Source organism: Scyliorhinus canicula, chromosome 16 (genome assembly GCF_902713615.1).
Source record: "Scyliorhinus canicula chromosome 16, sScyCan1.1, whole genome shotgun sequence".
In the NCBI taxonomy this organism is placed as follows: domain Eukaryota; kingdom Metazoa; phylum Chordata; class Chondrichthyes; order Carcharhiniformes; family Scyliorhinidae; genus Scyliorhinus; species Scyliorhinus canicula.
In genome coordinates this window covers 101596487-101619813 of record NC_052161.1, presented here as the reverse complement: position 1 = coordinate 101619813, position 23327 = coordinate 101596487, and the positions used below count along the sequence as shown (strand labels likewise).

Here is a 23327-nt window from a genome sequence, read left to right as displayed (position 1 = left end):
TCTATTGTATTGATTATTTTGGGTTGCTCTGATTATGAAAAATTCCTGAATAAACATTTTTTTAAAAAATAAAACTGTGGATTTGGGATCCCCTGCTCGGATAATTACAGGTTATGGAAAGCAGCCAAGCATTAATAATGGCATAATGATAGTCCTTGTGGAAATGTCAACAAACTGCTCTTATAACTGCAAGAACTTTTTTCAACTTTCATCAAGACACTCAGGCTGCTTTGTTTATTTTTAACGGACTGGGGATTTAAATAACTTCACACCTCACCAGTTCTCGGCCTCATCCATTCTTGATGAGCATTTAAAACACTCTAAAAAGTTGTTAACCACACTGCGAGTAACAGCCCTTGGTAAAGTGGAAATTGATCAGCATGAACTCAATTCGGAGTTCAAATGACCTTTCTGAGTTCAGGTTACCCTCACATTTCAGTCACAGCCTGCCCCCCTTGGCACTACTTGCAGAAATGGGATCTGCCAGAAATGGGGCTAGAGCTTCTGAATCTGGATCCCACCCACCATTTTAAAAGTCCATGGAGATCCAGCCCATTATCTTTTTTTTTTCTGGCCTTGCTGAGTCTTTCCAGCATTTGCTGTTTTTATTTCAGAAAATCTGCTGCACAAAATACCAAGTACTTCCCCTGAGGATCACTCTGCGACACACCTTATTGGCACCTGAAGAAGAAAATAGGCAGAGGCCCAAAATGGCTCAGTCAAACCTAAACAAGGGGAAGAAATATAACCTGAAATAAAAGAAATACACAACCTTTAAATATATGAACAATATTTGTTAATACAGTACAAGCAACTGAATTGTAGATAAATTTGGAAGTTAGTTTAATGTTAGTTTTAATTATCTGTGCTATTGACCACATCTGCCTTAGCCCATCTGCGACAAAAAATATTCTTTTGATATCTCTGGACTTGACAATTCCAATGTTCTCCTTGCCAGTCTTCCATCTTCCACCCTTTCTAAACTTGATCTCATCCAAAATGCTGCTGCCCGGATCCTAACTTGCACCAAGTCTCATTCACCCATCAGCCTGTATTCACTGACCGATATTGACCTCCAGCACAGCAATGCCTCAAATTTAAATTCCACCTTAATCTGGAACCTCTTCCAACCCGACTGTGGTGGATTCAAAATTGAGTCTGCAGGCCTCAGAGGTTCAACCGAAAGGTAGAGGCTTACTTAGAAGATGTTGACACTACAGGCTGCAATGTTAGACCGCCCATTTGCCCATGCAAACAGCCTATCCAATGTTGTCAAGCAATCGTTCTCTTAAGTGCCCCTGTTCAGCTACAAGGTTGCTTGCAAGGAAACACTAAAAACACTATGAACACACAACATTTCCTCCCCCCCCCTTAAATCCAAGGTACTTGACACAACAAACAGTGTAATATTATCAATCAGCAATAATCAATAACAGTCAATACATCGGATGTTCCGGAGGTTGTCAGTGGACCTCAGGCGTCTGCTTTTTAGTACTTGCTGCATGCTCTGGTTTCCCCAGCTTGGTGTGAGAATGTTGTCAGTGGTTATCTTAACCGGAGTTGATGTAGTGATCGGAGGTTGGCTCGGTGTGTGACTGGCAATTGAGGTGCTGTTTTCTCCAATTGGTTCAGTTAGTGTCAGGCTCTCAGGAAGGTCCACAGCCGGATTTGGACTCTTGGTTTTGCCTCTGGCAGATTGGTTCTGGTCAACAAAAATTGATCCAATGCCATCACCATAGTGCATTGTCTCGGGTTTATACGATAGGTGACTGGTCCTGTCTGTGCTAAGATGGCGGCAGGAATCCATTTTTCACTTGTGCTATAATTTATTGCCAGAACGTCTTGACCCTTGTTCTCCCGACACATGTCCTGATCCTGCTGCTTTTTGCTGACAATTTATTTTATCTTGGATGGCTGTAGCATAACAAATGCTGTGCGTAGTTGACTTTTAAAAATTAGCAACGTCAGAAAAATTTGGGTTATCACAGAATTTATCATAGAATTTACAGTGCAGCAGGAGGCCATTCGGCCCATCGAGTCTGCACCGGCCCTTGGAAAGAGCACCCTACTTAAGCGCACACCTCCACCCTATCCCCGTAACCCCACCTAACCTTTTTGAACACTAAGGGCAATTTATAGAACATAGAACATAGAACAGTACAGCACAGAACAGGCCCTTCGGCCCTCGATGTTGTGCCGAGCAATGATCACCCTACTCAAACCCACGTATCCACCCTATACCCGTAACCCAACAACCCCCCCCTTAACCTTACTTTTAAGGACACTACGGGCAATTTAGCATGGCCAATCCACTTAACCCGCACATCTTTGGACTGTGGGAGGAAACCGGAGCACCCGGAGGAAACCCACGCACACACGGGGAGGACGTGCAGACTCCGCACAGACAGTGACCCAGCCGGGAATCGAACCTGGGACCCTGGAGCTGTGAAGCATTTATGCTAACCACCATGCTACCGTGCTGCCCCAATTATCATGCTGTGCTGCCCCAATTATTATTTTAAATTATCATTTAAAATAAATTGTCAGCAAAAAGCAGCAGGATCAGGACATGTGTCGGGAGAACAAGGGTCAAGACGTTCTGGCAATAAATTATAGCACAAGTGAAAAATGGATTCCTGCTGCCATCTTAGCACAGACATTATCATGGCCAATCCACCTAACCTGCACATCTTTGGACTGCTGAGCGTACAATATTCCTGTACTTGAGCAGGAATTGATGCAACCGTTTAAATGAACATCGTTCTCTGGTAACCTTTACTGAATGTTTCATCGTTTGTATAAAACATTTGTTGCAGGGTGAAAGGAGCAGACTACATGCGTTGAATCCTTTTCTCCTTCAAGTAGTATATGAGCTCTTGAGTTATGAACTGAGGTCCATTGTCACTCACCAATTGTTCACTGTAACCAAAACTGAAGATTTCATCCAATCTCTCAATTGTTTTCTCCGATAACGTTGACTCTATGATAGCAAATTCAGGCCATTTCGACTGAATGACAACTAGAATGAGAAACAAGTACCCTTCCAGTGGTCCAGTTTAGTCAACATGTACCCATTGCCAGGCCTCTTCTGGCGATTCTCACGGGTGCAAGGGTAGGGCTAATAGTGACTGGTTCCACACTCTAAACACATTCTCATCTTCTTCTAGACATCAGCATCTAGCCCCAGCCACCAAAAATAGGTCCTGGCTATCTCCTTCACCCTTACAATACCACAGTGGCCTTGATATAATTGGTTTAATACACGATTCTTAGTAATGATGACTCCCATTCCCCCAGGGAAGCAACCTGCAGATATGGATAACTCTTTGGGTGGAATATGGCTTTAAGTCAGGGTTTGCTCCTGAAGTCTTGTCTCGAAGCACCATGTCCAACCTCTACAATACTGAATCCCTTCGGGTATGCTTCTTCACCTGTCTTGCAGTTACAGGAGTATTATCTACTTGCTCAAAGTAGAAACTGTTTCCAAATAAACTGCTTACTGACAAACTATTTGGTAAGGGTAGTCAAGAGAGACCATCTGCATGGTCATGAAGGTTTGACTTACTATACTTGATCGGGCATCTGCACACTGACAAGACCAAAGCCCACCTCTGCATCCTGGTTGTTGCCAGTGATGGACTGCTGGTGGGAGGTCCAAAAATCATTGTTAGTGGACGATGGTCCATCAATAAAGTGAATTTCGGGGGCAGCACGGTGGCCTAGTGGTTAGCACAACCGCCTCACGGCGCTGAGGTCCCAGGTTCGATCCCGGCTCTGGGTCACTGTCCGTGTGGAGTTTGCACATTCTCCCCGTGTCTGCGTGGGTTTCGCCCCCACAACCCAAAAATGTGCAGAGTAGGTGGATTGGCCACGCTAAATTGCCCCTTAATAGAAGAAATAATTGGGTAATCTAAATTTTTTTTTAAATAAAATAAATTAAAAAAAAGTGAATTTCCTCACATACAGGAATTAGTAGAACCGTTTTATTCTAAATATGATCCCTGGAGTTTCATTACCTGCGGTTAATTGATTTAGGCTTTATTCAAGGTCCTTGACACGCAGACATTATGTGCGAACTCATCACCCAACCCCATACGGTGATGCATCACATTCCTGTTGTAGGATCAATTTGTGTCAAAATGTGTCAGGACTTCTTATATGTGTAACACTCCTTTAGCTTGCATGAATGCTCTCTCACAGTGACCCATCACCCCCATTTCTACTTTTTATTTTGACACAATAGATTGTACAAGGGTTTAGAATAGTCACCACATTAAGGACCAAACTTCTGTTGTAATTTAGTAAGCCCAAGAAAGATTAAAGCTGGTTAACATTTTGAGGTGTCACTGCCTCGGTAATGACTTTGACTTTCTTCGGCGACTGCAGTTCCTTGGCGTCAATGGCATGATCCAGATATTCAATTGAAGATTGGAAAAATTCACATTTGTCTTTTCGGACTCTTAATCCATAATGTTCTAATCTCTGGAGCGAGGTTGCGGAAATGTTATTCCTCATTCTCCCCAAGATGTCATCCAGGTAATATTGGATTCTGTCCATTTAAGACTTAGTCCATAGCTCGCTGGAACAATGCTAGCATTAAAGTAATGCCAAATTGTTACAATCGTCAAGAATTGTGGTGAATCCGGGCGGCATGTGGCGTAGTGGTCAGCACTGGGACTGCGGCGCTGAGGACACGGGTTCAAGTCCCAGCCCTGGGTCACAGTACGTGTGGTTTTCACATTCTCCCCATGTCTGCCTGGGTTTCACCCCCACAACCCAAAGATGTGCAGGTTAGGTGCATTGGCGACGCTAAATTGTTCCTTAATTGGCAAAAAATAATTGGGTATTCTAAATTTTAAAAAAAAGAATTGAGTGACTCCATGTTGATTTGGAGACATGCTTGACTGAGGTCGATTTTGGACTCCAGCCAACCCAGTGATTATTCATCAATCAGGGATGAGGGTATTGTTCTGCACACAGTACAGGATTAATAGTGACTTCAAAATTGCCACAAATGCATACAGATCTGTATTTTTTCCATCATGGGTATGATGGGCGTTGCCAAATCACTCACATTAAGTGGGCTCAAGGACTCCTGTTCTGACCAGCCATTCTAATTCTGCTTTTCCCTTAGGTCTGATTGCTTACAGCACAAACTAGCCTTTAATCATCTCACCTGACTTTCTTATTTGATCTTCAGCTTTATAGAGATATCCTTCATGCTTCCCTTCCCACTGTTGAAGACAATAGCATGTTTCTTCAGGATTTTGGGTGGACCTGATTTGGAATCTGTCATGAGATTTTCCTTGGCCCTATTTAATCTGATCCTTTCCAGCCAATTTCTTCCCATTAGTGCCAAATAATTTCCTTTGACTGCGTGGAAGGACATAAAACTGCCATCTGTCCATTTAATTGTACTGTTACATCAATACGATCCCTTAATGGAATCACTTCTCCAGTGTAGGTTTTTAACACTATCTTCAAGGGTTGCACAACGTTAATCATAGTTTTCTTGATTAACATCAGCAAGGCATCAGCAAGACGGCTGCCCAAGTGTCCACCTCCACCTTCGCCAGCTGACCATCCAGTAATGAAGTGACCCAATATTGGTTTGTTGCACCAGAAATAACTACATTTCTGTACATTTAATGACAGCTCACCTTCAAACTGTGAATACAGTTCTTTCTGACATCTTTTTGTACCATGTGGACACTTTTTCCTCGATTCAGCTTGCCATTTATTTTATTTGGCTCTTGCTTCCTGGAACTTTTGCCTGAAGCTTTTCCAACAAGCTCATGCAATGTGTCCCTTTCTGCCACAATTTCTGCACATGATGTCTTTGAACCAACAATCTGCGGCTGAGCGGCAAGTGCGAGTCTGCATTTGATTTTAAGTTTCAGCCGACATCTTGTATACTCTTGTGCTGGAACTCAACTGCTGAGCATCTTTGACTGCTAATTCCATGGGTGCAGCAACTTCCAAAGCTTTACGGTCAGGTTACTTTCGGTTAACAATCGTTTTTGTATAGCTTCGGTCCTTAAACCACAAACTAATCCATCTCTGATGATATTAACACATCCCAAAATTCGCAGTGTTCAGCCAGTTTTTTCAGGTAGTTACAAACTGTGTAATCGATTCACTTTCTTCTTGGTTGCGCTTATGAAACCTAAACCTTTCTGCAATGACTCACGGTTTTGGTGAATAGTGGCCCTGCAAAACTTCAATTATTTCTTCGGATGCTTTTCTGCCTGGCGTTTCCAGCTGTGCCAGACTCCTGAGGCAGTTAAATGTTTTTCAACACCCCATTATGCTCAGGAATATTGAGACTTTTATATCTGTTGATATCTTGTTAGCTTGAACGAAATATTCAAATCATTCTGTATATAAGTTCCATCAAATGGTCCCAAAAGCCCCCGCCATTTATCTCTATGGAAGGACCTGCATGTGCACAATGTGCCACAAACTTTTAGCACTGGCGTGCTTCCTTCCTCCACAAAAACAACAGCAAATATTTAATCGCTTGCTGAGAACTGGCAAGCATCTCACAAATTTCCACACTACTCCCAATTCAGAATTTCACAGGTAGGGTTCATTTCAAGCAGCAACATAAGTACAAGTCATTTGTCCTCTGGCAGATCCTCCAAGTAGATAATGGATTTAAGTATTAATCATTACTAAGAATTAAACCTACAGTCGTGGATCGCTGAAGGAGCTATCATATAATAGTATTAAACTTTAGGGCAGTTTTGTTGTTGCTTTTATCCTTTTTGTTGGTACTCTCCTATCTTAGTCTCTACTCTGCACCCTCATTCAGTAGAGAGATTTCATCAAGATTGCTATCACTGGAAATCTTTGAACAAACAAGTCTTTTTTCTTGGACGGTGTATCTCTGAATATTGAGTACTATGAAGAGACGCCTGACCCTCAGCTGAATATAGGATTCTAAGACAATTCTCTGGACTTGTGCACTACTTTCTGCACTGTCTGCAATGCAAGACACATCAGCTTTATTGCTTTAAAGGCACAAAAATTAAGTAAAAATCAATGCCCCGAAACAAAAACCTTCATCTAATTATCTGATATTTTGTCTTACCAATTTATATTCACAGCAGAATCAAGCAGTGTCAACCTTTCACTTCCAGGAAAAGATTAATCGCATGCCCTCCAGACAGACAGCAAACAGGTTACAGACTTCTGCAAGATCTGCACGAGCTAAACTCAGAATACTGCTGCCGACTGTATTAACAGCTTCAAAGATATGGGAGCAATTTTAACCTAACAGGCCTGGCTGGAAACTGTCAAGTGTTAGAACATCAGTTTTATACTCTGCCGCTTATTACTTTCCACTTACTTTAATAGGGATTTCCCATTGAAGCCACTCCGCGTTGCCGGGATTCCCATGGGCAGGTATACGCTGCCAATGGGAGCAGGGAATCCAACAGCCAGAGAATTACGGCCACAAAAATAAGTAGGCCACTCGGTCCCTCGAGTCAGCTCTGCGATTCAGTGAGTTCAACGATCATCTGATTGTAACCTTACACCCAAAAGCCTTTCATCCCCCCTTGTGAATCAAGAATCTATCTAGCTGGGGAGGCGCAGTGGTTAACACTGCTGCCGCACAGCGCCGAGGACTGGGGTTCGATCCCGGCCCGGGTCATATCCGTGTGGAGTTTGCACATTCGCCCCATGTCTGCGTGGGTCTCACCCCCACAACACAAAGATCATAGAATCATAGAATTTCCAGTGCAGAAGAAGGCCATTTGGCCCATCTGATCTGCACCCGGCATTGGAAAGGGCACCCGACCCAAGCCCATACCTCCATCCTATCTCCGTAACCCCAACTAACTTTATTTGAAAACTAAGGGCAATTTAACATAGTCAATCCACATAACCTACACATCTTTGGACTGTGGGAGGAAACCGGAGCACCCGGAGGAAACCCGCACAAACATGGAGAGAACGTGCAGATTCCGCACAGACAGTGACTCAAGCCAGGAATCGAACCTGGGATCCTGGAGCTGTGAAGCAACTGTGCTAGCCACTGTGGTATCATGCTGCCCAGGGATGTGAAGGGTGCGTGGATTGGCTATGCTAAATTGTCCCTCAATTGGAATTATTTTAAAATTAATCTAGCTATGCCTTAAAATATATTCACAGCCTCTGCTTCGACTACCTTTGGAGGAAGAGAGTTACAGAGACTCACGACCCTCTGGGAGAAAAAAGTCTCATCTGTCTCAAGTGTGCAACACCTTATTTTTAAACAGTGACCCCGAGCTCTAGATTCTCCAACAAGACAACCTGTCAAGGTTCTTCAGGATCTTAAAGGACTCATAGAATCATTCGGCCCATCGAGTCTGCACTGGCCCTTGGAAAGGGCACCCTACTTAAGCCCACGCCTCTATCCTATCCCTGTAATCCAGTAACCCAACCTAACCTTTTGGACACTAAGGGGCAATTTAACATGGCCAATACACCTAACCTGCACATCTTTGGACTCTGGGAGGAAATCGGAGTGCCTGGAGGAAACCCACGTAGACATGGAGAGAAAGTGCAAACTCCACACAGACAGTAACCCGAGGCCGGAATTGAACCCGGGTTTCTGGAGCTATGAGGCAGCAGTGCTAACCACTGTGCTGCCCTCAAAAAGTTGCCTTATTCTTCTCAACTCCAGTGGACATAATCCTAACCTCTCCAACCTTTTCTCGGAAAACAACCCACCCATTCCTGGTTTTAGTAGAGTAAACCTTCTCTGAACTTCTAATGAATTTACATCTTTCCCTAACTAAGGAGATTAATACTGCACACAATACTCTACAGTCACTGGTGACATGAGATTTTCTTTTAAAACACAGCAATTTATGATCTTGAACACACCATATGAACATTGGTAGAAGCAGATTCAATAGTATTGGCAGTTGCAACAGAACAATTTAAAAGAAACAGCCATTTTTCATTAGCAAAGGCAGGTGAGAGGAATGAGAAATGCAAATTAGCTGATGGTCTGTCAGTCAGGGGAGATTATAAAGAGTATCATGGAGCGTAACAAAAGCTTATCTCCTTTCCTCATTCAGACTTCCCATCAATCTTGTGTCCTCTACCAGCTTTGCTTCACTTTATGTTTTAGACAAAATTTAGAAGCCTCCCCAGTTTTGCAGTTTTAAAAATACTCCTTGCAAGTAACAAAAAAGCTGGAAGCCGTGGTTTTAGGAAATGAAAGACGCGACAGAGTTCTTCCACAGCTAAAGATCAATCCATTTGAAAAGCTTGATTCTGATGCAGAACTACGCCACTATTTCCATGGCAATTCAGATCAGAGATCTCTGCTCAATGTAATTCATACATATAACACAAATCAATGTCTTTGAGACAAGGAGAAGAATGGAATGCTGCCTAATTTACAATTCCACTGAAAACAATTTTTTAAAATAGTAATAGTCATGTCCCTGGGTGGAGGAGAGAGAAATTCCCCGTTCAGCAACAGATCACACACAGATCACATCGCAGAGGAAAGCTCATCAGTATGACACCTTTCTCGTTTCTGACACCAGCCCCATGGCGTGCAAGTGGGATTATTTGGGTTGAGAGATTGAACACATGCTAAAGGGGATTGGAGATTCAGGTCACAAGGTTGGTTGCACAAAACCAGCCTCTGAAATGGACCGCATTTACACTGGTCTTATTTTTTAATGTATTTTATTACAAACATGTGTCAAAACAGGTTACAGCAAATAAACACCCCTGGAAATATACATTCCAGCAATCAACTACACAGACTGTACAAATTATTTCCGTTTTTCACACTCCCACGCCTCCCCCACCCCCACCCCCCGCAACAAACACGGTCACAAACATCCCCCACCTTTTGTCAAGCCCTCCTGCAGAGACCCTTATCTCCTCCAACCGCAGCAAGTCGTATAGGCCACCCAACCAAGTCACTACCCCTGGTGCCGAAGCCAACCGGCACTCCAGTAAAATTCGCCGTCGTGCAATCAGAGAGGTGAATGCCACATCGGCCTTCCTCCTCTCCCTGAGCTCCGGCTTCTCTGAAACCCCAAATATCGCCACCAAAGGGTCGGAGTCCACCTCCTCCCTCACTATCCTGGCTAAGACCACAAACACTCCCACCCACAATCTTCCCAAATTTTTGCAACCCCAAAACATGTGCGCGTGATTTGCTGGCCCCGCCCACACCTCTCACACTTATCTGCTATCCCCTGAAAGAACCCACTCATTCGCACCCGATTCATATGCACCCTGTGCACCTTAAACTGCATCAGGCTCATCATTGCACAAGAGACGGTCCCGTTTACCTTACACAGTGCCTCACTCCATATTCCCCAATTGATCTCCTCTCCCAACTCCCCTTCCCATTTCTCCTTGATATTCATCACCCACTTCCCCCCCTGCGCCCCCAACCACATGTATGTATCCCCCATTCTTCCCTCCCCTTCCACATCCGGAAGCAGCAGTCGCTCCAGCAGGGTGTATCCCGGAAAACTAGGGAACCTCCTCCAGACCTTTCGCGCAAAGTCCCCTAACCTGCAGATACCTGAACTCACTCCCCCTCAGCAGCTCTACCCTCTCCCTTAGCTCCTCCAGACTGGTGAATCCTTCCTCCAAATACAAACCCCTCGCCTTGAACAGCACCACTTCCCTCCACCTCCTGTATACACTATCCAAAATTCTTGCACAGCGGCGTTAACACTGACATCCCTTCCATTCTAAAATACCTCCTCAGCTGATTCCATATCTTCACCGTGAACTGCACCACTGGGCTCCCTGAATACCTACTCGGAGCCATTGGCAACACTGCCGTCACCATAGCTCTCAAACTGGACCCCTTACAAGATTCTTGCTCCACCCTAACCCACTCTACCCCTTCTCCTTCCCACCACCGCCGCACTTGTCCACATGCGTCGCCCAATAATAATGAGCAAGTTCAGCAACGCCAACCCCCCCTGCTGCCTCTGCCTCTGTAGCAGGGTCCTCCCCACCCTCAGCACCTTTCCAGCCCATACAAAGTCCGAGACGATCGAGTCCACTTTCAGAAAAAAGGCCTTTGGTATAAAGTTCGGGAAAGTCTGAAAGATAAACAAGAGCCTCGGCAGAATATTCATTTTCACCACCTAGACCGTCCCCACCAATGTTAAGTGCAGTGTATCCCATCTCCTAAGATCCTCTCTGGCCTCCTCCACCAGCTTCGTTAAGTTCCACTTATGGAGCCCCATCCATTCCCTCGCTATCTGAATCCCCAAATACGCTACCGTAAATGGTATCCCCCCCTAAATTAGCCTGCTGTCCCAGCTCATTCACTGGGAACACCTCCCTTTTCCCTACATTCAGCTTGTACCCTGAGAACCCTCCAAACCTCCCCAGCAGGCCCATAATTCTTCCTATATTGGAACGCTTTTATATGTTCAATGCATACAATAATTGTTGGTCTAATTTGAAAGCATACTGTGTTACGAGTTTGAAGATTTTTTTTGTTGAAATTGGTGGTGCTTTGTAAGTATGGTAGCTTCAATAATGTTGTAATTTAATTTTACTCACTTTTGTGGCATTAAGATGTAGTGTCAAATTTATATTCTACTTTTCAATTCCGATTGGTTCTGACTTTTACACCAGCAATGACCTATTAAAGAAAATCTATTTTTACTATTAGATTTAAGTGGCTGGAGCTAATACATTGCTTCTAGTGACGAAAGACTATTTAATTTTTCTCATCTGTGTCACTCCACGGAGTTGGGAGGGGAGATCAATTGAGGAGTATTGTGGAAGGGAAATTAACATAAACCAACTTTGAAGCATGCTGGGAAATGCTTGACTAAAGTTCAACACTGCTTTTGGACTAAAATAAGTAGGTCAGGTAACATAAATTAAATACTGCTTAATATTCTGGTCTTGGCCTTATTATGAAAACACATTGACCTCCCAAAGATAACAAAATGTTTTTAGCCAAGGGCAAGAACATATGTACTACGTATTTCATCTTGCGTACTTTCCAAGGTCTATTTAATATAAACATGCCTGTTTACTTCAAGCTGTTATTTCAGACTATAAAGATATGCATTCTTCAATAATCGAATCTCAGAGTGCAGTGCCCTGGCTTTTGCAGCTGGAACACTCTCTCTCCGCAAATATATTTGTGTAAATAAATTTCCTTAAATCAAACCTTGAGGAATTTGTCTTTATTATGATTTCCACGACAAGTATGGAGTGAAGCACTGCGAAGGGTAAATGGGACCTCTTCTTGTGTAAGGATGAGCCTGATACAGCTTTAGGTTGTGCACAGGGTGCATATGACTCGGGTGAGAATGAGTCGGTTCTTTCAGGAGGTGGCAGATGCATGTGAGAGGTGTGGGCGGGGGTCAGCGAATCACGCGCACATGTTTTGGGGTTGCAAAAAATTGGGAAGATTCTGGGCGGGAGTGTTCGCACTCTTTGCCAGGGTAGTGGAGGAGGAGGTGGACCCCGGGCCCTTTGAAGCCGGAGCACATGGAGAGGAGGAAGGCCGATGTTGTGGTCTTGGCCTCTCTGATTGCACGGCGGCGAATTTTACTGGAGTGGCGGTCGGCATCGGCACCGGGGGTAGCGGCATGGTTGGGTGACCTGTACGACTTCCTCCAGTTGGAAAAGATAACGTATGAGTTAAGGGGCTCAGCAGGGGAGTATGAGAAAAGGTGGGGGATGTTTGTGACTGTGTTTGAGGAGCTGTTCGTCGCAGGGGGGTGGTGGGTGGGGTGGGTGAAAAAGGGGAAAATTCTGCACAGACTGTATAGTTGATTGTTGGGAAATATGTTTCCCGGGGTGTTTATTGGCTGTAACCTGCTTTGATACATGTTTGTAACAAAATACATTTTTTTTAAATATAAAAACGTTCCAAGACGTTTGACACAGATGCAAAGAAGAGAGATATCCATTCAAAGGAGAGACGAGAAAAATTGAACAAAAGTTTGATCAGATGTATTACAGCAGACTTTAGCCTCACGGCACTGAGGACCCGGGTTCGATCCCAGCCCTGGGTCACTGTCCGTGTGGAGTTTTCTGCCCAGGACTGCGTGGGTTTCACCCCCATAACCCAAAGATGTGCGGGGTAGATGGATTGGCCATGCTAAATTGCCCCTTAATTGGATTTTTTTTTTTTAATGTGTATTACAGCAGACTTTAGAAGAGGAGAATAATGTGGAGAGACAGTAATGTGGTGAGGTAGAAGAGAAAGAATTTCAGCGAGCAGGAGAAATCCTTCACTCCTGACTTGTCTTGATGATCGTGGTCTCAAATAAAATCCTGATGCTTTCTGTCCATAACATTGCTTTGTTTTCCTTTTGTAATAACTGCCCTTCCTTTGCCTCTCTCTTTTAAAGCACCCTAGAGACAAGTTTAATTGCAAGCAATCCATTCTCAACTGTGCTCTTCGTGTGAACAACCAACAGCAAGGAGCAATGGTCCTTCAGGAGCAATTGAAACTCAGAAAGTTCAAGATTTCTAGAAAACTTTGACTGTTCAATTACTGCCACACGCAAAAAACAGAAACCCTCTATCTACGTGAACATTAGATTCAATTACTTTTAAACTCTTTTGATCCTGACAAAGGACCACAATTCTCATTTTCAATGATGCAGCTGAAATTGCAATGTCAAAGGGGCTAATGGTTTGGAGATCTTCTGCAGCTGATGTAGGTGATGAATTCAAGTGCGCCAACCACCTATCATTCATTTATTTAAGACAGCTGAAAATGGAAGTACTCACCTCAAACAAATGCAGCCAGCATCCACAGATAGTGGAATTCAAATTAAATGTGAAAACATAACTAATGGGACTCAGAATGACAAAACTGAACGTTTGGGGAATATGCATGTTTCACCGCAAAACATTTTATCAGAAAGTAGATTTAAAAATTTTAAGGTCCAGTTCAGAACGGCTATGTTGTAGAGTTAATCTAGTCCAAAGAGCTATTTTCTGACAACAGGCAATCTGCCTGGCTCAGCACATATTCCTACTTAGCACATAGATGGCCAAAGTTACTCTTTGGGCAGTTAATTTGGTTGAGGAACAGGAAAATCGCAATGTACGTGAAGTTTGAAGTAAATGTTGCGGGGGGGGGCAAAAACTGTTACAAATTTTACAAAAGTTACAAAGATAGCGTAGATAATTGTTAGACCTTGCTGAAATTGAAAGGAGAAAGGAGAGCCAAGCAAACATAAAGTGAAAGAAAACCCAATATGGAGTCATGATGGAGCACAAGAGCAAGTAACACAGGACAAAGCTACCTTGCCCACCTCGCCTGCAGTCCCTCTTTGGACCCCTCCAAATCAACTTTCCGCCAATACTAAAATAGTGAGATATCCCTCATAAAAGTCACAAATGTTATCTTCCATGACTGTAACACACCTTGACCTTTTTTCCTTGACCTTGAAAGAGCCTTTGACACAATTAACCACTACTTTTACACGGACTACTTTTATATGGTTTCACTCTTATCTATGCAATCATGGTCAAAGCAGCTCTAGTTGCTCTTACTATTTCCACATCATCATATTGGGAGTCCTACAAGAATCCATTCTTGGATTCGACATCTTCTACATACCAAAGCTAAGGTAACATTATCTGCAGATATGGGGTAAAATTCCAAATTATTTCTGATGACACCTAACTCTACGCTTTTACTCTCTCTCTCTCTTTTGACCTCCTCCACTGTCATTTTGTATTCACACTGTTTTGCTCCACATCCAGTTTTGGATGATTTCCCATTTCCTCAAGGTAAACATTGGGAAAGCCAAACACATCTTCAGTCCTATTTGTCAGAAACCCCAAACCCCCTCCCTAGCCTCTATCTCAGGCTGGATAAAACTATTAATAACCTTGCTTGTTATTTAATCCTGAGCCGAGCTTCTGACCCCACACAGAAGACATGAATGACTGCTTTTTTCCTACTCCAGATCATCCATCTCCAGCCCAACACAGCCCATATGAAACAATATCTATATCTCTGTCTCCTCCAAACAGACTATCTCAATACTTTCATAAAAGCAAATTCATGTGGATGCTGGAATCGGAGACAAAAATAGAAAATGCTGGACAATCTCAGCAGGTATGACAGCATCTGTGGAGAGAAAACAGAGCTAATGTTTCGAGTCTGGATAACTCTTCATACTAATACTTCCCTGGCCAGCTTCCCATCATCCACCTTCCCAAACTTCAGTTCTTCTAAACTTTGCTTATCTCTCCTATTCTGCAACAGGTCTCATTTGCCTGTCAGCCCTGTCCTCACTGACCCACTTTTGTTTTAATAATAATCTTTATTAAGTGTCACAATACGGCATACATTAACACTGCAATGAAGTTAATGTGAAAATCCCCCAGTCGCCACATTCAGACGCTTGTTCGAGTACACAGAGGGAGAATTCAGAATTTCCAATTCACCTAACAAGCACGTCTTTCAGGACTTGTGTGAGGAAACCCACGCAGACACGGGGAGAACGTGCAGACTCTGCACAGACAGTGGCCCAAGCAAGAATCAAACCCAGGTCACTGGTGCTGTGAAGCAACAGTGCTAACCACAATGCTATGTTCTGGTTTCTAGTGATGTCCAGAACATAATACCCGCCAATTTCAATGTGTGCTACAAACTCATTTACCTTGTTTCATATATTGCACGCATTCATTTAAAAGTATTTGACACCACTTTTCTTGTTTGTGAAAGGAACAGACGTAATTCTTGACGGAGGTATACCATGGGCAAGTGTCAGGTTTACATGTGAAGGAAACTGTCCATTTCTAATAGGTAAAAGGGTAATTGATTTAGCCACTTAAATGTAAAAACTAAAGCCCAGTTTAAAATCCATCTTGGGCAGCACGGTGGCCTTGTGGTTAGCACAACCGCCTCACGGCGCTGAGGTCCCAGGTTCGATCCCGGCTCTGGGTCACTGTCTGTGTGGAGTTTGCACGTTCTCCCCGTGTCTGCGTGGGTTTCGCCCCCACAACCCAAAAAAATGTGCAGAGTAGGTGGATTGGCCACGCTAAATTGCCCCTTAATTGGAAAAAATAATTGGGTAATCTACATTTTTAAAAAAAAATCCATCTTAAAGTGGATTTCATCATATAACTTAAAGCATAATTTAGATTACAAATACACAGCTTGCAGAATTTGCAAAACACAGGATCTGAAACATTCAAAGAAACTAGCTAGAGAGTATGCAACATTTTTACTGATATCATAAACTGACCATTGTTTTAAATAGCAAAAGGTATGACTACATGAACACACCATTGTTCAGAATTCAGATAGAAGCATAGTCAGCAATAAACCATCAAAAACTAGAATTGATTAAGAGGACATATTACATTCCAACACACACAAAAATCTACAAATGTAACATATCTGAATATATGTTGCACACTGATGATTGACAACTAACCATCCAACCAAATGTATTTGAAACCCATCCAAGCCAATCAGCACATCGGAATGGCAGGGACAGATGGAGTTAGACTGATAACATTCTCCTTAAACATAGAGGTTCGGGAAGCCATTTTCTATCCTGATCAATCTATACTTTTACTTGACTATTCGCTATACTTATTTTCATATTTTCCCTTCTAAAACTCTGGAGGTCTGCACAAGCTGTCTTTGCCTCAAGCAAGAAACCATTTCTGTATTATTTTTGAAAGTTAAAATTGTTTTATAAATTAATTCTCTTTAAGTCTTTTGCTGGCAAGGCTTTATTGAGAATAGATTTAAGTTTCTCTCAATTGTAATCAGTAGAGGCAATAAAAGAGTCTTACTTTGCATCCTAAAAGTGTAACTCAAATTTCTACCGAGTTTTAAAGTGTATGCGAGACTGCACTTGAACCGTATGGTAGATCTCTATAACACGTCTCTGTAGGATTTACGTAATTGCATTGGTTTGTAAGTGAATGAACAGAAGGTGATGATATTTGTCAAGTTCTTTTTGTTAAACTGCCTTTTAAATACAATGTTAGTGTCAATGCATATAAGGAAGGGTTCTATTCCTTGTGGTTATAAGTTGAAAGAGTCGCTCAGGTCTGCCACCTTTATCCTTTGTAGTTCTTGAGGTGACTGCTGTATACTGACATCATGGACCAGTTTGTGTGCTTTCACATCTAAAACCAGCCTTAATTTTATTTTTAATCTGTTGGTCTGACCATTAATTTAAGGACCAGTTCCATCCTTCCAGCTGTTGTATGTGACTGTTTTCTTTCAGTGGCCCCATTATCCCTGCCAACGTTGAGCTGTCACCGAGGTGGTCAGATTCTGAATGACATTTCACTTCGATATCAAAGAGAAAGAAGTAACAATTTCAAAGTACTTTTCCTATCCTCGGAACATCTGAAAATGATTGACGGCCATTGAATTACTTTTGAAGTGTAGTTTGTTTTATGTAGGCAAAAGCAACCACCAATGTGTACACACAAATCCAATAAGCAGCAAGGAGATAAATGTCCTTTAATCTATTTTTGGTCATCTTTGAAAGGTAAATATGGGTCAACAGAGCTCCCTGTGCTTCTCTGATTAGTATGTAGGATTTTTTTTTGTCTAATTGAACTGGCAGAAGGTTTTAAGTTGTATTCCTTCAATACTAACTGAAGTGTTCATGTGGATTATGTGCTCAGGTCCTGTCATGTGCTTTGATTCAGGTGAAGATAGGAGCAGGAGGAGGCCTTTTGGCCCTTTAAACCTGCTCCACCATTTATCACGATCATGGCTAATCATCCAACTCAATAGCCAACTCCTGCTTTCTCCTCCATGAATTAGGGATGTGAATTACTACTTTTTTTTTTTGAAGTGTATGTAATTACTGTTGTAATGTAGGAAATATGGCAGCCAGTTGTGCACAGCAGGATCCCACAGGCAGCAATGTGAAGAGATAATCTGTCATTGAGTGACTGTTGAGAGATAAATGTTGACTACAATGTATGTGAGAACTTCTCTTTCCTCCTAAATAATCTGATGGGATTTGTTATGTTCTCCTAAAACGGCATGTCCATCTAAAATGGCAAAAGAGGTTTTTCTTGCCTAAAATAATGCATCTTTGACTGTGTAACACTCTGCACCGGAGCTTTAGCCTAGGTTTAATCTACTTCTGATTAAAAATTGATAGATTAACTATTCCAAAAATCAGCACCCTCTCAGTGCTCAATAAGTACTTACGTTTTTGGAGAGGAAGGTGAAAGTGGGGCAATTGAGCAACCTGGTGGAGATGTGCAAGAACTTCTTTTGGAGCATATGAAGGCTCAGTGCAAATATTAAGCATTCAAATGGAAAACTTTATTTTAAAAAACTGAAAGGGACCAAAATGTTCACTCTATCACTTCTGTAAAGAAGATGTTTTCTGTCTTCCCCATATTTTATATATATATATATATATATACATACACACACACACACATAAAATTGGAGAAAACCTCTCATTCATTACTGAGTGTTGGACAAGCATTGTAACAAATCAGAGACAATGGATGGGTTGAGCGAGGTGTTTGGTTATGTGTTTTAGAATGAGGTGTGAAATGAAGTTCGGGACTTCAGATGTAACCTTGCACAAGTGGGAAGAGATGCCATCGCGGGTATCCATGGATTTGGAAAATGACAGCAAGTTCAAAGGCTTTTAAAGGTGAAAAGGTGATTGGAGATGGGGCGGTAGCTTGCATGGAAAGGGGTGAAGGGTAGGTGAGAGTGGTGGCGACAGGAGTTTAAAGGGAAACAACAACGCTCAGGGGTTTCTGCCAATGATGATTTTACTTTTATGTTGTGTGTGTGTGTGTGTGTGTGTGTGTGGGGGGGGGGGGGGGGGGGGGGGGGTGAGCGAGCATTGACAGGCATTTCAGGAGGGAGGGGGTGAGCGAGCATTGACAGGCATTTCAGGAAGAGTGATCATTCGCCAGCAAAGATCGGCTGATACATACTTATTTGGATTTGTCTCTGGGACATCGGAGGTGAACATCGTTTCTTTCATGACACTGTTAGTAGTTGTGAAGCTTGCTTTCTCCTTTTTTTTAAAAATCACTTGACCCCTGTTTCTCTGGAGTGCCAAAGAGGGCACTGCTTTTTTTAAACCTTCTTTATGCAGCATAATTATCTGTTCAAAATTATGAAGGGTTTTGATAGAACAGATAAGATGATACGGTTTCTTCTGCCAGGATGGTCGGTAACAAGCTGGCACAGATTTAAGATATTTGGCAAAATATTGATCAGGGAAATGATCAGATTTTTTGTTTTACAGCGAGTTGTTACTACTGGAATGTACTACCTGACAGAATGGTGGAAGCAGATTTATCAGAAACTTGCAAAGTGACATTAGCTTTGGACTGGGACAGGAGAAATTTACACGACCCTGGAAAGAGCAGGGAAGTGGAACTACTTGGGTAGCTTTTGCAGAGAGCTGGTACAGACCTAATGGACAGAAAGGGGAGATCGTCAAGGTGCTGAATTTTAAGGAGACAAGAAATGTGGAGAGCTGTATGAGTTTAGGAAGGTATTCCAGACAATGGAGCTTAGGCAGCTGAAGGCATAGGCAGGCTGGCTGAAGGGATATTACAAAATAAACCAGTCATAGGAATGGAGAATTTGGAGGGTGTGGAGTTAGAGAGAGGAAAGAATATTGTCTTAACAAAAAGAGTTCAAACTTGGAATAAAGATGGTAAATTTGAGGTTTTGGGGGACTAGGAACTGAAGTTCCTTCATGCCGGACGGCAAGGTAGCACAGTGGTTAGCACTGTTGCTTAACAGTGCCAGGGTCCCAGGTTTGAATCCCGCTTGGATCACTGCGTGTGCAGAGTCTGCACGTTCTCCCAGTGTCTGCGTGGGTTTCCTCCGGGTGCTCTGGTTTCCTCCCACAAGTCCCGAAACAAGTGCTTGTTAGGTGAATTAGACATTCTGAATTCTCCCTCTATGAACTCGAACAGACGCCAAAATGTAACTTCATTGTAATGTTAATTAATGCAAGTCTACTTCTGACATGTATGCTATCGAAAGGACAGGCAGATGGGCCGAGAGGGCAGGGTTGCCTTGTTAATAGGAAATTAAATTAAATCGATGGCAAGTTCTGATATATGGTCAGAAGGTATAGAATCTGTGTGGGTAGAGTTGGGGAATCGCAAAGGAAAAAAGACCTCGATGGCAGTTATGTACAGGCCCCCTATCAGAAGATGTGGGGCAGAAAATAAATCAGGAGATAGAAAAAGCATAAATGTTAAAAGTCTAATAAAAATATATTTTTTAAAAAGGCATACAAGAAAAAGCAATATTACAATAATCATGGGGGACTTCAATATGCAGGTTGACTGGGAAAATCAGGTTGGTAGCGGATCCCAAGAAAAGGAATTTGTGGCAAGTCTCCGAGATGTTTTTTTTGGGGAAGCTTGTGGTAGAGCCCATTAGGGAACAAGCAATTCTGGATTTGGTGACGTCTAATGAGGCAGATTTCATTAGGGAACTTAAGGTGAAGGAACCTTTAGAGACAGTGACCACAATATGAAAGAATTTACCCTGCAGTTCAAGAGGGAGAAGCTCGAATCAGATGTAACAGTATTACAATTGAGTAAAGGTAACTACAAAGACATGAGGGAGGAGCTGGGCAACGTTTTGGAACGAGAGCCTGGCAGGGAAGGCAGTGGAACTTTAATGGCAGGGGTTTTGGGGGTTATTCGGTAGACACAACAGGAATTCATCTCAAGGAGGAAACATGCTAAGGGGAGTCAAGCCAACCATGGCTGACAAGGAATGTCAGGGACAGCATAAATGCAAAAGAAAAAGCATACAGTATGCCAAGGATTAGTGGGAAGCCAGAGGATTGGGAAGCCTTTAAAAGAAAGCAAAGGGCAACTAAAAAAGCAATAAAGGGGTGGAAGGTGAAATATGAATGTAAGCTAGCTAGTAATATAAAAGAAGATTGCAAGAGGTTTTTTCGATATACAAAAGCTAAGAGAGAGGCAAGAATGGACATTTAACCATCGGAAAATTAGGCTGGAGAAGTAGAAATGGCAGATAACGGAATAGGTACTTTGCATCAGTCGTCATGGTGGAAGACACCAGTGCCTTGAGCTGGGGAGGCTGCAGAAGGACCTGGACAGGCTAGGAGAGTGGGCAAAGAAGTGGCAAATGGAATACAATGGTAACGTTTGAGGTTATGCGCTTTGGTGGTAAAAATAGCGGCATAGACTATTTTCTAAATGGGGAAATGTTTCACAAATCTGAAACACAAAGGGATTTAGGAGCCCAAGTTCAGAATTCTCTTATGGTCAACGATTCAGTTGGCAGTTAGGAAGGAAAATTCATTCAAAAAAACCCAATAAAAACATTTATATAAAAAAAAAGGAAAATTCAATGTTAGCATTCATTTTGTGAAGCTTTTTTCTGAGGGGTGTACTTCTGAGGCTGTATAAGGCTCAGGTCAGACCCCATTTGGAGTATTCTGAGCAGTTTTGGGCCCCGTATCCAAGGAAGGATGTGTTGGCCTTGGAGGGAGTTCAGAGGAGGTTTCCAAAAATGATCCCAGGAATGAAGGACTTGTCATATGAGGCATAGTTGAAGACTCTGGGTCTGTACTCATTGGAGTTTAGAAGGATGAGGGGTGATCTTATTGAAACTTACATAATACTGAGAGGCCTAGATAGAATGGACGTAGCAAGATAGAATCATAGAATTTACAGTGTAGAAGGAGGCCATTTGGCCCATTGAGTCAGCACCGGCTCTTGGAGAGAAGCCCTACTTAAGCCCACATCGCCACCCTATCCCCGCAACCCCACATAACCTTTTGGACACTAAGGGGCAATTTATCATTGCCAATCCACCTAACCTGCGCATCTCTTGATATTTTTACGATTAGGAGTGACCAGAACCCGGAGGGCACAGCCTCAGACTGAAGGGACGATCCTTTAAAATGGAGAGGAGGAGAAATTTCTTCAGCCAGGGGTTGGCGAATCTATGGAAACCATTGCCACAGAAGGCTGTGGAGGCCAAGTCACTGAGCGTCTTTAAGATAGAGATAAGTAGGTTCTTAAGAGGATCAGGGGCTATGAGGAGAAAGCAGGAGAATGGGACTTAGAAACGTTATCTATGGGCCTAATGGACCGAATTCTCTCCTATACGTTATGGTCTTATGAATACAAATACCCCTATAATATCAAGCACTTTGATCAAGGTTACAGCACATATGTCAATTTTTTTTGAAAATTTACAATTACAATTCCTTCGAAATAACAGGCAATTATCTTCAGAATTTTAAAATTGTTTGAAAAATTCAAAATTATATTGCCAATCTGCACCCATACAAAAAATAGAACCAGAGAACATTTCGGGAGTTTCTTGCATCCTTTTGAAAAATTTGCAGCCATAAATCTTCAGAACTATTTTGGTCCAAGGATCAAGATGCAATTGGTTATTGGCATTCTGTAAATTCTAAATAATACAGGGCAGCACGGTGGCACAGTGGTTAGCATTGTTGCCTACGTCGCTGAGGACCTGGGTTCGAATCCCGGCCCTGGGTCACTGTCCGTGTGGAGTTTGCACATTCTCCCCGTGTCTGCGTGGGTTTCACCCCCACAACCCAAAGATGTGCAAGATAGGTAGATTGGCCACTCTAAATTGCCCCTTAATTGGAAAAAATAATTGGGTACTCTAAATTTATAATAAAAATAAAATAAATAAATAAATAAATTCTAAATAATATGCCATACTTCATATTCATATCTAGCCTTAATCTACAATAGTGGATGAAACTCCATGATAGAAATTAACTTTTTCAAAAATCATTCAGAAAAAGACATTGCTTAACACACAACTATGTGGTACTGCCCAGAGGTGTCAGGTTTAATTAAAGGTCTGTGCGCTTTTATCTGATTCAACTGAGCTACCACAATTGATCTAAGCACCATGCGCTAAGGAGGCAGGATGGAGTAATTATCAGCTTGGTTCTCTTTCTAGATTGTTACGACACCCTGGGCTAATGCGTGGTGAATTCCAGCCCCACGTACCCTGGAGTCACAACACAAGTGAATTAAACAATAATTTTTATTAAAAAATACCCCAAGTTTACGGGCCTCACGGTAGCATGGTGGTTAGCATCAATGCTTCACAGCTCCAGGGTCCCAGGTTCGATTCCCGGCTGGGTCACTTTCTGTGTGGAGTCTGCACGTCCTCCCTGTGTGTGCGTGGGTTTCGTCCGGGTGCTCCGGTTTCCTCCCACAGTCCAAAGATGTGCGGGTTAGGTGGATTGGCCATTCTAAATTGCCCGTAGTGTAAGGTTAATAGGGGGATTGTTGGGATACGGGTTACGTGGGTTTAAGTAGGGTGATCATTGCTCGGCACA

The 23327-nt window shown here is 42.7% G+C and overlaps 1 protein-coding gene across 6 annotated transcripts in view; it reads right to left on the bottom strand.

Annotated features, from left to right (window-relative positions):
• The window catches only part of nphp4 (nephronophthisis 4), a 591121-nt gene that overhangs the window by 559628 nt on the left and 8166 nt on the right, over positions 1-23327 (bottom strand). The window contains exon 1 of one of the 6 annotated variants that reach the window (XM_038821770.1): positions 11551-11595. The exons of the other annotated variants lie outside the window; for them this stretch is intronic. The gene's annotated coding sequence lies outside the window, so the exon portion shown is untranslated. Of the gene's footprint in view, positions 1-11550; positions 11596-23327 lie in introns of those variants that run through there. 6 annotated transcript variants of the gene reach the window in all.